Consider the following 15,227-nt stretch of genomic DNA (forward strand, 5'->3'; position numbering starts at 1 on the left):
CCCGCCCCTGATTTGCTTTCCTACATGTTTGTTTTTGTGCTATGCCATTTTAGATATTGTGGTTCTGTAGTATAACTTGAAGTATGAAGCTGTTTACTTTGAACATTGTTCATTTTGTTCAAGATTGTTTTGGCTCTTTCAGCTTAGGGTGGTGGCAGTAGTTATATTTTCTTCTTCCCTATATATTTCAAGATTATTTTCTGTGACTAAAGTAATTTAAATTTTGGTGGAGATTGTATTGAATCCGGGGTTGGCATTTGTCCATACAAATAATCTCACACTTATAATTTTGTCCATTCATTAGCAAGGTTTTTCTTTCTACCTTCTAGCTTTCATTAACTATTGTTCTTCACTAAAATTTTTCATTGTGGAAGTCTTTCACTTCTATGGCTAGGTTTTGTCATGGGGTGTATTGTTTCTCTTATATTTTTGGTTGTGAGCCTAGCCTTTAATGGCTAAGCCATCTCTCCTGCCTTTATTATTTCTCAGAAATTACTGTGCACAAGATTGTTTTTCTTATTTATTTTCTTAGTATGTCCATAATTTGTACATAGGAAAGCTACTGATTCTGACTTTTGTATGTAAAATTTGTTAGCTGATATTTACTGAATGTGTTCATCAGTTCTAAGGGTTTTATGATGGATTCTTTAATATCTCTTATGAATATGACCACACCACCTGCAAATAGGGATAAATTGACTTCTTGATTTCCCATTTTTATTCCTTTTACTTTTTTCTTCTGTCTTATTGTTAACTAAGACTTCAGGAATTTTACTGAATAAGAGTGGAGAATATAGCAACCCTGTCCCATTCCTAATATTCATTGAAATGATTTGAGGGGTTTTTTTTCCATTTACTATAATAATGGCTAAAAGTCCATTATCCATTGCCTTCCCTAGGTTGAGTTTTTCTCCTTCTCTTCCTAATATCTTCAAGGATATTTTATCATGAAAAAAGGTGAGATTTGTCAAAGGTCTTATCTGCATCTGTTGAGATAATCATATAGTTCTTCTCCATTAATTCTATTTATGTACTGTACTATATTTATTGATGTTATATATTGGGCCACTTCTGACTTGAAGCCAACTTGGTCACAGTGAATGATACGTTAATGTGTTGTTGAACTCATTCTGCCAGTATTTCATTAAGAACTTTTGCATCACATTCACCAGGGAGATTAGTTTATAATTTTCTTTTTTTGCCAGAACTGGTTTGATTTTCTCTCATATGTTCTAGTGTATTGTGTTTTCATTTTTGTGCAATTACGTGGATTCTTAAATTTCCAACCTGATTTCTTCAATGACCTTTTCATTTTCAATCTCCTTAAGTTTGCATATTTTCTGTAGATTTTTTTGCTCTTGATTTCCACTTTTATTCTTTTTCAGCATACAGACTACAAATAAGTATTTCAATTACCTTGTGTTTGATAACACTTATTATGCATCAGATTTTAGAGAAACTTCCAGAGTGTGATGATGCAGCATTTTCACTCAGTGCCTATTAAGTCAAGTTGATACATTCTGTCATTTAGCTGGTGTTTCATAGTGATGTCTCTGTGGCTGTCTCTTTGTTCTAAACAGTGAATGAAACTCTCTGTGGTTGTTTTAACCCAGCACTTGGAGCTGAATACTATCTCTTTGGGCTAAGAAGTCTCTCTCCTGTCCTACTTCCTAAACTTTCCTTTTCTTTGTAACTGAACACAGTCTCTCCACCATCACCCACTGTGTAGGATGCCATTTCCCAGTTCCTTCCTGTTTTCTTTCTTAGAGATTGTAGCAGTCTGTGGTTGTATATCCATCATCTTCTTCTCCCTGGAAATTATCTGATTAATTTAGCAAATAACAAGATATACTTTCATGGTTGTTATATCAGTCAACTAACACATAGATATAACAACAATAATATAATAATATGGTCCCTTTTGTTCAATTACAAAAGAAAAGTGCAAACTTTTTGCACTGGTTTTCTATATTTGATTCACATAAAAACACATTATTCTTTTAAATAAATGTTCCAGTACCTCTTCTGCAGGATATTTTGACTCAATAAACCTGGACTTGGCATCAGAAATCTGCATTTGTCATAGGGAATCCCTTGATTTTTTTTCCCTCATAAATTTTCCTTAGACCACACTTCTGTAAAACATTGGTGATTACATATTGCAAACAAAGGAAACAGAATGTACTGATTTTATCCAGAAAAATACAATGCAGACATATAAGGAATGCAATGTCAACAGCATTTATTGGGTACATACCAAACATAGCTAAATGGAGACCAACAACCTAGCAGGGGATATATTATTTTATGCTATGTGGTGAGACAACAAGAGACTCAATCCTGAAGATGTGGCAGTTAGTATGAAAAGTGAAACGATATGCTTCTAAACTTGGCTCAGTAGACTTCGTTGAACACCATCATAATACTGGATTCAAGTGTAATGAAGATGCTTGACAACATCCTCAGAATGTGATTTTTTTATTCCCCTGTACATATGCATGTGTCAACAGCTGTCATGGTAATTTATTTGCCTTAGAATTATAAACAAGTTAGGTAATAGTTTGATGGACACACATAAGCTTTTAAGTGAAATGCTTGAGTCTTTAAAGGTACTGTTTACAACTAGGATTTTTCTACATCTAGAAATGTGTGTGTGTGTGTGTGTGTGTGTGTGTGTGTGTGTGTGTGTGAAGAGAGAGAGTTATGATATATTGTATAACATATAATTATAAATAATATATATATGTATGTTATATATTATTAACCCTATCCCCCCTTAATAAAACTCTCAACGTGGGTTTCATTGTATTTCGTGGTCCCTTCTCAAGCCCAATAAGTAACAACTGCAGAAAAGACTTGCTGTAAGAGATAAGGAGATTAGTGGCATTAAGGAGAAGCCTTCACTGCACTGGAATAAAGTACCCTCAGCAAAAGACTCCACCCTGCCCAACGTGTTGGCAAGAGTTTCTACCTAAAACCTGAGAAAAGATTCTAAAATGGAGCTAAAAACAGCTTCCTAATTGTCTCTCTCAAATGAGTGGCAGCTGCTGGTTTGAGTTACTGGCAGGTTCCTAGCGTGCGAGCTCAATCTGCAGTATGGCGGGAATGAGGCCTCTACAAATGGCACATTAAGCTGGGCCTCTGCAAGTGGCACATTAAGCTGTATGGTGGATTTAGCCTTTTCTAGTACAAAACAAAAAAAGAGGTTTCTGGGCTACACACCGCTTTGATAAAAGCATAGACCCAGGATGGCTCCCAGAGCTGGTGGAAAACATACCACCGCCATTTTGAGAAGCTGAAGTGGGCGGAGCCAGCAGCCACAGCGCCGTTTCAGGCTCAGAAGGCTGCAGTTTAAAGCAATAGGCTCAAGATAATATAAAAAACAAGCCACATGAAGATGGCTACCACACAGAGAATCTGGATTATGTTCTCTTTGATATTTTTTTTTTCTTTTTGGTCTTTCGAGACAGGGTTTCTCTGTGTAGCTTTGCGCCTTTCCTGGAACTCACTTGGTAGCCCAGGCTGGCCTCGAACTCACAGAGATCCGCCTGCCTCTGCCTTCCGAGTGCTAGGATTAAAGGCGTGCGCTGCTGCTGCTGCTGCTGCTGCTGCTGCTGCTGCTGCTGCTGCCGCTGCTGCCGCTGCTGCTGCCGCTGCCGCCGCCGCCGCCACCACCACCACCACCACCCCCACCCGGCTCTCTTTGATATTTGTAACTAAAGAAAAACATTTGATTGCAAAAGCTGTTGAGTTATGCCAAAATGTGTGTTTTAAAGGTACCTTGACTTCGAAATTTGGATATAAGGATATGTTGCTTTGGAAAAGAGGCTCTGCTTTTGTTTCTACAGAAAGCCAGAGGCTATGGATTTGTTCCAGATTAAGATACATCAGGTTTCACCAGCCAAGACCCCCTGAAAGGTCTCCGATGACACCATGGCCCAGATGATCCAACATCCAGAATCGTTTCAAGGCAACTGGCTCAGACGATACAGCCTCATGGACTACTCCATGATCCTTAAATTTTCTTTGTGTCCCCATAAGATACAGCGCCCCCCCTCCAGCAGGGAAGTAGTAAGAGAAGCTACGCCCAAATTCCCAAATATACCAAGCTGGCTTTGGAGATGTGTAAAAGTTAAAACCTTCCTTTTTAAAAAAAGAAAAGGGGAAGTGCTGTGGGATGGTCTGTATGTCAAGTTGCTGTGATTGGTCAATAAATAAAACACTGATTGGCCAGTGGCCAGGCAGGAAGTAGGTGGGACAAGGAGAGAGGAGGATTCTGGGAAGCGGAAGGCTGAGGCAGAGAGACCCTGCGAGCCACCGCCATGGCCAGCAGCATGTGAAGACGCCGGTAAGCCACCAGCCATGTGGCAAGGTATAGATTTATAGAAATGGATTAATTTAAGCAATAAGAACAGTTAGTAAGAAGCCTGCCACGGCCATACAGTTTGTAAGCAATATAAGTCTCTGTGTTTACTTGGTTGGGTCTGAGCGGCTGTGGGACTGGCAGGTGATAAAGATTTGTCCTGACTGTGGGCAAGGCAGGAAAACTCTAGCTACACCACCCAGTTAAGCTTCTTACTTATATAAAAGAGTCTAATCAGTTTTCTGCTCCTTAAACAGTAACTGAATCGTAATGTGTAGAGGTCACAACTTATGTAAATCACCAGAGAAACCAGAATAGGTAAACACAGAGACATTTTCTTCAAGGAAAGGATATGATATCTATTCACTTGGGAGTCTAGTGTGGATGTTCTCTGACAACCTGGTGACCTTTTACCTATTCTATGGAGCCAGCCTTCACCTGAATCCCCCCAAATCCCGAGCATTGTTTAAGGCCTAATCCTGAGCTTTGTCGCTCAGTCAATAGAACCCATTCTTATGAAAGAGGTCCCATGGACTTTGCATTCTCAGTCAGCAAAACCGATCCCTTATGTTTGTTGTATATCCTGTCTCCCTAGGCCATTATCCTGAACACTGTCTCTCTGTCAATAAGAACCCATTTTTTTTATTTTATGTTTTTTATTTTATAATTTAATTTAATTGTACATATCAGCCACGGATTCCCTTGTTCTCCTCGCTACCATTCCTGTCCACCTTCCTCCCAGACCACCCCCCATTCCCATCTACTACAGGGCAAAGACTCCCCTAGGGATTGAGATCAACCTGGTAGATTCAGTCTAGGCAGGTCTAGTCCCCTCCTTCCAGGCTAGCTGCGCTCCCTTGCTAGAACCTCCAAACAAGTTCTCAAAAACCCAATCTTACTGTAATTTACTAAAGAGATGTATGTTCCAAGTGAGTTTAGTTGTAGACATGCCTAATAATTTGTACTGATAATTGTCATATGAAAACTTTTCTCCAAAGTTTCATTGTGCTTGAATGTGTAAGAAAAACAAGCCAGTTGGTCAGACTCTTTGACCCAGCGTGGACTAAAGTCATGCTGACCCAAGTTTCATTCTTTGTATTTTGTTTGTTTGTTTCTCTGTGTAGCCCTAGCTGTCCTAGAACTCATTCTCACTCTGTAGACAAGGCTGGCCTTGATCTCAGAGATCTGCCTGCCTCTGCCTCCAAGTACTGGGATTAAAGGCATGTGGCACCACCACTGGACTCCAAGTTTCATTCTTAACCTCAATCAGATAATTTCCCAGCCAGCTGTGACACTTGCAGAGACTCCCCATAAAAAAGCTGCTGCTGATGTGATTCAACGAGGCCAGGGTCTACCCCAAGGTGGAAGTCAAACTGGGCAGTCTTGCTTAAGTTATGGTGGCTTTATAGTCATGAAAGATATGAAGTAAACAAGTTGTAGAATTTTCCTTCATGGCTTCAGAGAGCCACCAATGCCAGTGTGTGGCAAGGGAGTGACCCCCCTGAAAAAAAAAAAAAAAATGAAAGGCCATTGTATGAAGCTGAATTTGAAGCCTAGGATACCATGAAGATGCCAAGATTCGGCAATGCCACAACTATGGGACGTGTGACAAGGAGAACAAGATACAGGGAATAGAGCCAGCCCAAGAGAGACATGTTATAGGCAGTAAAGCTGGAAGGTCAGAGCCGTCAAAGCCCTTTGACAAAGAACATTAACCTACAGGACTTGATGTGTTTCACTGCTGGGTTTCAGTTTTGCTTGGGTCCAGTATTTTCCCACTGTTGTCCCGATTCTTTCCTTTGAAAACTTTAATATTTATGCTGTGCCATTATATGTTGGAGCCACTTAATTTACGTTTGCATTTGTAAAAATATTACAATGAAGAGATTTCCTTAAGTCTCAAAAGAGACTTTAGACTTTGGAATTTTAAATATGAAAGCCTGCGGAGACTTTTGAAGTTTGACTGACTTTTGCATCATCATATGCCCATAAAACTTTGGAGTCCAGCAGGTAAAATGTTGTGGTTTGAATGAGAAATGTTCACCGTGGTCTCGGGAACTTGAACATTTCACCCATAGAAGGTGTCACTGTTTAAGGAGAATTAGCTGGTGTGGCCTTGCCACAGGAAGTATGTTGTTGGAGGTAATTTTTAGGAGCCATGTCTACCAATTTCTCTCATTCTTTCCACTCCATTATAAACTCTAACCCTCTGGAACTATAAGCAAAAATAAACTCTTCCATCCATAAGTTACCTTGGTCATGGTTTATCACAGTAACAGAAAAGACAAAAAGATACCACCAAAGGTGAGAAAGAACACAACTTATTAAAAACCTAAATAACCAGGAACTTTTAGAACAGATTCCAGTGAAATTTGGTAGATTAATTGAGAATATATGAAACAACCTCTGACCTTCCCATCCTGGAAAATCTAGAAGAAATAGACTAAATTGTAGACACATATGAGTTACAAATATAAAATAGGAGAATATAAAAATGTTCACCAACTCCAGGTTCTTGCCTCCATGTACCTGCCTTGGGTTCCTTCCCTGACTTTCCTAGATGATGAACTACAAGCTGTAAAATGAAACACATCCTTTTCTTCCCCTAGTTAGTTTTGGACATGCTGTTTACCATAGGAATAGAAACCGTAATTCAGACAGGTGGAAAGGAAAGGGTATTGGGGTATATGTGATACATGAACACAAAACAAAAGGATGAGGAGATCAGCAAGAAGAAAAGAGTGAGTATGGAGGAGGGCAGTGGGCAAAGAGGAGAAACTAGACGAAGTATGCCACATATGTAAGAATATGCAATGATGAAAGCTATTAAAAACATTAAAACTAAGTACAAAAGATATCTAAAAACAGCTGGAATTTGCTCAAAGTCCTGTTTCTTGGAACTGTGATACTAAATGCTCTGCAGGTGAATAGTCTAGAAGTCGGAACACAAGCATAACCAGATTGTATCCATCACTGCCAGCCCTCTACAATTCCAGGAGCAAGAATGAAGCAAAGACAATTCAACCCTCCTTTGTTAAATTCTCTTTCTCTACCATAAATACAAAGAGGTTCTCTCCTCTTCTGTATTTCTGTCTCTCTCTTCCTTCTCTCTCTGTGTCTCTCTGTCTCTGTTTCTCTGTCTCCCTCCTTCTGCTCCCCCCCTCTGTCTTCTTGCCCCCTCTCTCCATCTTCACCATGTGATCTTCCATCCCTTCCTCTTATTCCTCATCTCTTCTTAGACTCTCTGTTGCAGCTATCTACAAGACTGAGCTCACAAGTTCCACATAGGCAGCAAATGGGCTGATCTGAATCTGTAACCATAAGTGACAAATGGGCTGAGCTGAGTCCATAGCCATCTGAACGATCCCAGTAGAAACACTGGAGCACCAGTCTTCAACTTCTGTACTTTGCCAGTAACTGCTGCACTGTTATTCAATTACTATTAAAGGCCTCGAAGCAACATGTACACTATTAAATTACAGCACTATTGGAGATATTGAAACATATTCAAGTTTTAACTTGGCATTGCTTAGTGTCCAGGATATAAAAAGTATTTTAAGTAGAAATGCATTAATTTTTTATATGTGTAATTCTATCACAGGTATTTCATCAAGTCAAATTTGTGTCAGCTAAAATGTGTTATTTGATTTAGGTTGTATACAGTTTCATTAAACTGATATATTTCATAGGAATTATAATTGGGAAAGAAGATCTGAGTATTAAAATTTTAAATAGAAAAATAATATAATCCATGGATAGTGTTCAAAATATTTTTAATATAATTTTGGGAGCTTGTAATTTTATATAATGCCAGAATAATAAGGTATTGTTACATGAAATTGTATATAGAGGAAGTTCATACTCTGATATCCTAAATATTATTTGTTATACATTATGCAGAGATACTTTATTTATATAAGCCCTTTTTCCTAAGAAGTAACTACAATCAGATATTTTCTTCTGAAATGTTATTTCTACTTTCCCCCCTTCCTTTCAAAATTAATATATCACTTTGTTCTAGAAAGAGTTCTAGAACAATTCTTTGTGCCTTGCATAATTGGGCATGAAGAGAAATTATTATTGAAACTCCATTAAAAGAATCAAATGTCATCTACACTTCCTCTCAGACTTCTTTAGACAGTGCAATCAGCATTCCCTGGGGAAAAGGTTGAGAAAGTAAGCTGTTACATAAATGTCCAAATTCAAAAGGGAAAATCAATGAATAATGTTGTCTGTTTTTGACAATTATCCCTGATGCATGTCATGTTCTCGCTGCTAGTTTCGTCTTGCATTTACTCATACTTGAAAAGTAAAGCTGATTAACAATGCATGGAATCTGCTAGTGCATATGAACACACTTATGAGTGCATGAATATGCACACAAGTGATGTATGCTACAATGTTTTTAGTTCTTAGTTCAGGTCGTAGAGTGTAAACAAATAAGAAAACTTGATTCACAGCTCTCAGATCAGAGTGGTATTTATATTTATTTTTCTTTTTATATGTCAATACTGTTCTGTCTCTGTACAAAATGCATTTTTATGCAAAAGAAATTAAATCAGAGAAAAAAAGTAAGCATATTCTGTTACAAGCAGTATTAGAAAAAAATAAAAACAGAAAAATACAGCAGTTTCTGGAAACATTTCTGCAACCTTGCCAAAAAAAAAAAATAGTAGGACTATGTCATGTATGTACTTGAACTGTTTGTTCTCAAGCTCACTTTAGGAATGGAATTGTGGCCAATGTCTCAGAATTGGGCCCTGGGGACTCTGCTCACTCTCTTGTCCAATAAAAATATGAAAAATGATGGACACTTTTCACATGTCCTTCCAAAAATGACATACTTTAGTTTTGTGCTTACTGAGCCTAAGGATTTGAGATAGAATGAAGTCAGAAGTAAGGAAGTCTTGAAAAAAATTAGTGGAATTCTTCATAACCTAATAAAGTACTTTACATAAATTGTATTTCTCTTTGCCATGTAATATAATCAAATACCTATATACATATGCATGTGTGTGATTGTGTGCATGATTCAGAAAGCATCATGAAAATACATTTAAGCTTTTAGGAAACTGGATGATATATATATATCACATATACATATATAATTGTTAGAGTGGCCCAGGTGATACCGTTTTTAATGATAAGTGACTGACTATATACATAATGGCTATCTCTCTTTTTTTTTTTTTTTTCCCCGAGACAGGGTTTCTCTGTGTAGCTTTGTGCCTTTCCTGGAACTCCCTTTGGAGACCAGGCTGGCCTCGAACTCACAGAGATCCTCCTGGCTCTGCCTCCTGAGTGCTGGGATTAAAGGCGTGTGCCACCATAGCCCGGTCATAATGGCTATCTCATAATCAAAACTTTTGTTATTACAACACGCGATAATTTCTAGTTATAATTCTGTTACTGTGATAAAATGCTCTGACCCAAAGCAACTTAGAGCACATGGCATTTTTTATGTGCCTTACAACTCACAGGATATATAGTCCTTCATTTAGGGAAATTATGGCAAGAACTCAAGCAAGAACTTGAAGTAGAAACAATGGATAAATACTGCTTGCTGATTCACCTGATCTCACACTCAAGTAGCTTTTTTTATATAGCCCAGGACCATCTTCCCAGAGAATGGTGCTCCCCATTGAGAACTTGTCACATTAGTTAACAATCAAGACAACATACACAGACATGTCTGCAGGACAGTTTCATCTAGACAATCCTTTTTATCAAGACTTTCTGCTCAGACAACCCTAGCCTGTACCAAGTTGACAGGTGATGCTAAGAAAGGAGAGAAATCATCCATGGTTTATCAAATTCTCAAAGGTCCACATTCCAAGAACCTCCATACGCCAGTCATTTGTACATAGCAGTGGAACGAACAACAGAAGTGAATTTCACTGGCTTCTCGTCTCTTGTGTCTTCACTAGCCTGACAGCCTCTCTGTCCTTACATGCTCCCTGACAGCCATACTGAACTATCACCTTAAAATTTTCATCCTTCCCATTGTTACACTTCTTTTGAGTTCTCCTTCTTTCTTTCTTATTCTATTGCATTTGTAGATAATACCTTCTTTTATATTCTGTTGTGTGTTTGGTTCACACTGAGAGTAAAATATTTTGTGAAATTCCCCTAGCTCTCTTTCTTTCCCCTCCCCACTTTGGAACATTGAGCCATTTTTCTTCTTCCTTGGTGCCTAGTAAAAACCACTAATTTGTGTGTGTGTTCAGTGAGCAAGACCGTTGGTACCTTCACTTTTCATTCCTCTACAGTTGGCGTTTTGTACAGTACATGTCATGAGGTAGGTATTCAGATGACTGAATGTCAGATTTATTTGATTAATATATGAAAACTTCTTGTCTACATTCTTTGAATGTGCAACTTAATCCAAGCACTTTTATGCCCAAATCAATATTATTATTGTATTAGTCATTAATTACTGTGGTGGTTTGATAAGAACGGTCCCCATAGCCTCATATATTTTAAATGCTTTGCCCCAGTTCATGCAATAGTTTGGCAAGGATTAGGGGGTGTGGCTTTGTGGGAAGAGGTGTGTCATTGAGAGTGGACATTGAGGTTTCAAAACCGCACACCATTCAGCTCTCCCTTTCTGCTTCGTGGTTGTTGCCTCGTTATGTCACCTTTTGGCTACTGTCCCAGCTGTCTGACTGCTTGCTGTTGTTCTCTGCTCTGACAGTCATGGACTCACCCTCCGAAACTGTCAGCAACCCCTCAAATAAGTTCTTTCTTTTATGAGTTTCCTTGGATACAACAATATAAAAGTAACTAAGACAGTTGCTCCTATGGCATTTCAGTTAACTTACACTATTTATCTCCCTGTTCACATTTGATTTTTTAATAATAGCCCAAATTGTTCTTTTAATAGTGACAATTATCAAGAAAATAATTTAATTCAGTGTCTTTCTAAACCGCCAGCCAGTAAAACTTTATTGTGTGCCCAATTAGTTTCAATTGGTCCTTATCGACCTGATCCTCATTTTTCTTGCTATGTTCTGCCTCAGAAAAGATCTCGTTTGTTTACTTCCTCCATCAGCATTGGAACTCAAATCTCACCTCCCTAAATGGGACACATTTTCAATAGAGAATGTAGAACAATTGGATGACAAACAGAAATTTTATTGATCGCATCATGATCCCATAAGGCAAGAGCTCGATGAGCTTGATAGAACAATATCAAGGTCTAAAGCTTCAGTGAACTAATCAAGTGGAAGAAGTAATCTTCTAGGTTAGAATATTGTATCCCATAGAGTGTGTTAAGTAACAAAGTAACCCTCAATATATGAATTTATTACTCATGTAATCAGAAGATATCAGACAAGGTGCTACAATATGATCACAAGATTAAGTCTTCTTACAACTCCCAAAATAATTCACAAGAATTTTTACTCCTAACAACCACACTTTGAGGGCATAGTCCCAAAAGAAGCAACACTTCCATCAGAACACACAGTGATATGCTATTTTATTAAAGGTGGGGCATTCTTCATATGACTCAAGGCACAGTGACAATGAGTTCCTGCTACCCCACTGGAACAAGTAGATCTATGAGTGGAACCCAAGAGATTTCCTGACATGCTTCTTGATACATTCTTACCAAGACTCCTGGGCAATAGACATGCTAACAACACAATGAAAAGGGGACAATGGCTGTAGACCATTTAGAATCAGTTCAGCACCTACAGAACAACACTCATCTGAGGTGCTGGCAGAGGTAAAATAAAATGGCCCAGGTAATGGGGAAAGTAGCTATTACTCAAATTAGGCATGATGACTCATATCAGAAAAGGGAGCTGAAGCAGAAAGTGTTATGTTAATTATTCATTTTCTACTTTCTATTTTCCTTCTCTTCAACACCTTTTCGGAAAACCCTGGGATTTCCCTTTCAAGTTCCTCATGAATATAAAAGAAGGGGCTCTTTCATCATGTAACATCAGTAGGGTTCAGATAATGGGAATTCCCATAGATTGTGAGAAGGGAAAAGAATGAGATAAAGTATACATCTCCCTGGGTCCCTTCTCGGGGTTGATGACTCTATCTCTCTACCAAAGGCTGGTTTCTTTTAGCCATTCTTTTCTGTGGCTGGATTAATGCCCATAAAGGTCTTGTGGTATAGGAATTGCCCAGGTTTACTGGCCCCTGTACGGTATTCATTCCTAAGTTGATTTCCTTGAATGTGATTGGTTTCACTGAATCTGGAAACAACTATCATTGACTAATTCTTTAATATTACCTCTGTTAAAAAGTAAAATAAGAGAAGAAAGGGATAAAACCTGGTACATAGTTACCCACATCCATGAATTGCATTATGTAACACATCTATCAAATTTTCTTTTTTATATTAAGAAAAAAAGAGAAAATAATTTTATGTCCTTTGTTTTATATTAAACAGCCTATTTCCAACATACTTTTTTGAAAGAGAACAAAGATAGCTTACCTAAAGTTAAGTAAACCCATGATATTGCTGATATTGGTGGGGAAAAAACAGGCAATACTGTAAATATAAATTTAAAAGATAAGAACAATGTAGGGGTTGAGAGAAGTCAGACTTGGATTAACTGAGTCACACCTGAGTTTGTCAAGTGGTGAAGGTCTCAGAAGTCAAGATGCTGTCAGTGATGGAAAGGAAAAAACAAAATAAACAGCACTAAGTCTGGACTTCCTAGCATTAGAGAGCTTGGGAGAGTTCAGATGACTTAAAGGTCCATGTAGGAGGCTATCAAGACACCCAGTCCCCACTCCCGCTTGCTGTGTACACAGAAGCTCACTTACCTGAGTCCCAGCTGCTGCTCTTCCCTGTATTCTGAGCATAAATTCCTCTTAGGGGTCCCACAGTAGCTGGAGCATCAGTGGAAAGGAGAGGCAGAATCATGAAGAGTAGCTCAGGATCTCCTCAGAGAGTTAGATATTTCTGGAAACAAACCATTCCAAGCACTCCACACTCACAACAGAGCCACATTGTGCTCACTGCCTGTTTGGCTTGCTGACTGCTAATCTGAAGAGAAGCCTGCCTGATCCCTGAGCTGGCTCACAGTGGAGGAACTCTTTAAACTGGGCATACAAATTCCATGGCAAACCCTGTAGGCAAAAGTATAAATTAGTTGTTAATTCACAAATATGAGAAGGTTGTGAGACTGAACAACCATAAAATCTTAGAGAAATCAGGCAACTCAGAGAGAGAAAAAAATCCAAAAATACAAATTTATTTTTAATTCATGTAATCTCAGAAAGAGCCAAGGGGTATTGCATTCCTAAACTAAATCAGGCTGCCACTTAAAATAAGCAGTTAAGGAAAAAAAGAAAATTCCTTAGAAATTAAAATGTTATTGTCAGAATTATCACATGAATTAGAGTAAAAACTATTAATCATAGATTAATAATCTGAAAGAAAAAGATAAATATTCTAATGTTTTTCTGTCATCTTAGCAGCTGCACAGGAATCTACTGATATTTTAATTATCAACTGTGGCCCCATAGTCCCTCAGTCAGCACCCCACTGGCCACTCAGGCCATGGCCTGCAGGGCCTTCAGTGGCCCTTCTGCCATGGCTGCAATATAGAGGTTTAAAACAATTCTCTATCGTGCTATTTACCAACAAAGACTTGGAAATCCAATATAAAAATCTGCTAAATTAGAGAAGTCAAGAAGTAACCTGCTTGTCATTATTGAGGTTCATAGTTGTCACAGCTGGGTAGGATTATTGGTCCCTTGACAGCTTGGAGAGAACCTCCTTGTATTCTAAAAGCTAAACTTCAGAAAGGAGGATTTTAGACATCATATTCTTCCTCATACTGCTGTACTTTGAAAAGATTGCAAATCTAAGAAAGTACAATGAATTTTAAATTCTAGGTGCAACCTTTTTTATTTAAGTATGAAAACAAAATTTTAGAAGAAATATAGACTATGATGTTTTACTGTCCATGAGTCTCTTCTGCAAAAATAAAAATATCATAACCTAGAGAGACAAAAGACCAAGTAGGGAAGAATGTATGGATCTGAGAGTGACCTCACTGAATGGTCTCCTGGAACACAAGCCCAGGTGGCTTGAACATGAGGAATTCAGACACTTGTGAATTTTAATGTTAAAGATACCTACTGCTTCTATTTAACCACAAAATCAAATAAAAATCCAGAAATAACTTATGCAAGCATATGGTTCAAATATATTTGTTTAAAAAAAAAAACACTTCATTTCTAAGTAACCAAACGACTGAAAGGAAACAATCAATTTACCATTGAACTGTAAGATACTGAGCGGAAAACATGCACCCAAAATTAACCAGGATATCTTCTGCATGTTAAGCAACTTGAAATGCTATTACATTTATTGATTTGTTTGTCTGTGGGGTCTGTGTTTTTTTTTTTTCCTGTGGGTAGAAAGAAAGGTTTATTCAAACTGTCAAGGCTATTTCTGGGGGGAGGGGTGAGCAGAGAGAATAGCAAAAAAAAGTGGGGAGAACCTGCCAATTTTAAAGACATAGATTGTGGTGGGAAGGATCCTGTGAGCTGGAACAGCCTGGGAGTTAGAATAGTGGGAGGTGGGTACATGACCCAGGATAGTCTGAGGAGTTAGATATGCTATGGACATGTCTGAGTTAATAAAGAACTAGATGCCTCATTGCGGAGGCAGTTGACTGGAGGGGCTGATAAGGGAAATAAGGGTGGTGGTGGTGGTGGTGGTGGTGGTGGTGGTACACACCTTTAATACCAGCACAATGGAGGCAGAGGCAGGCAGATCTCTGTGAGTTTGAGGTCAACCTGGTCTACAGAGCGAGATCCAGGACAGGCACCAAAACTACCCAGAGAAACCCTGTCTCGAAAAACAAACAAACAAACAAACAAAAAAGAT

General features: G+C 38.4%; 1 long non-coding RNA gene across 6 annotated transcripts in view; it reads right to left on the minus strand.

Annotated features, from left to right (window-relative positions):
- Positions 1-15,227, minus strand: part of LOC121821774 (uncharacterized) — a 41,477-nt gene that overhangs the window by 13,977 nt on the left and 12,273 nt on the right. For 3 of the 6 annotated variants that reach the window (XR_013043846.1, XR_013043845.1, XR_013043844.1), the window contains one exon: positions 13,151-13,456. This is a non-coding gene — a long non-coding RNA (uncharacterized LOC121821774). The other 3 variants (XR_013043843.1, XR_013043847.1, XR_013043848.1) reach the window with 3 other exon arrangements.

The sequence above is a fragment of the Peromyscus maniculatus genome, chromosome 12, assembly GCF_049852395.1.
Source record: "Peromyscus maniculatus bairdii isolate BWxNUB_F1_BW_parent chromosome 12, HU_Pman_BW_mat_3.1, whole genome shotgun sequence".
In the NCBI taxonomy this organism is placed as follows: domain Eukaryota; kingdom Metazoa; phylum Chordata; class Mammalia; order Rodentia; family Cricetidae; genus Peromyscus; species Peromyscus maniculatus.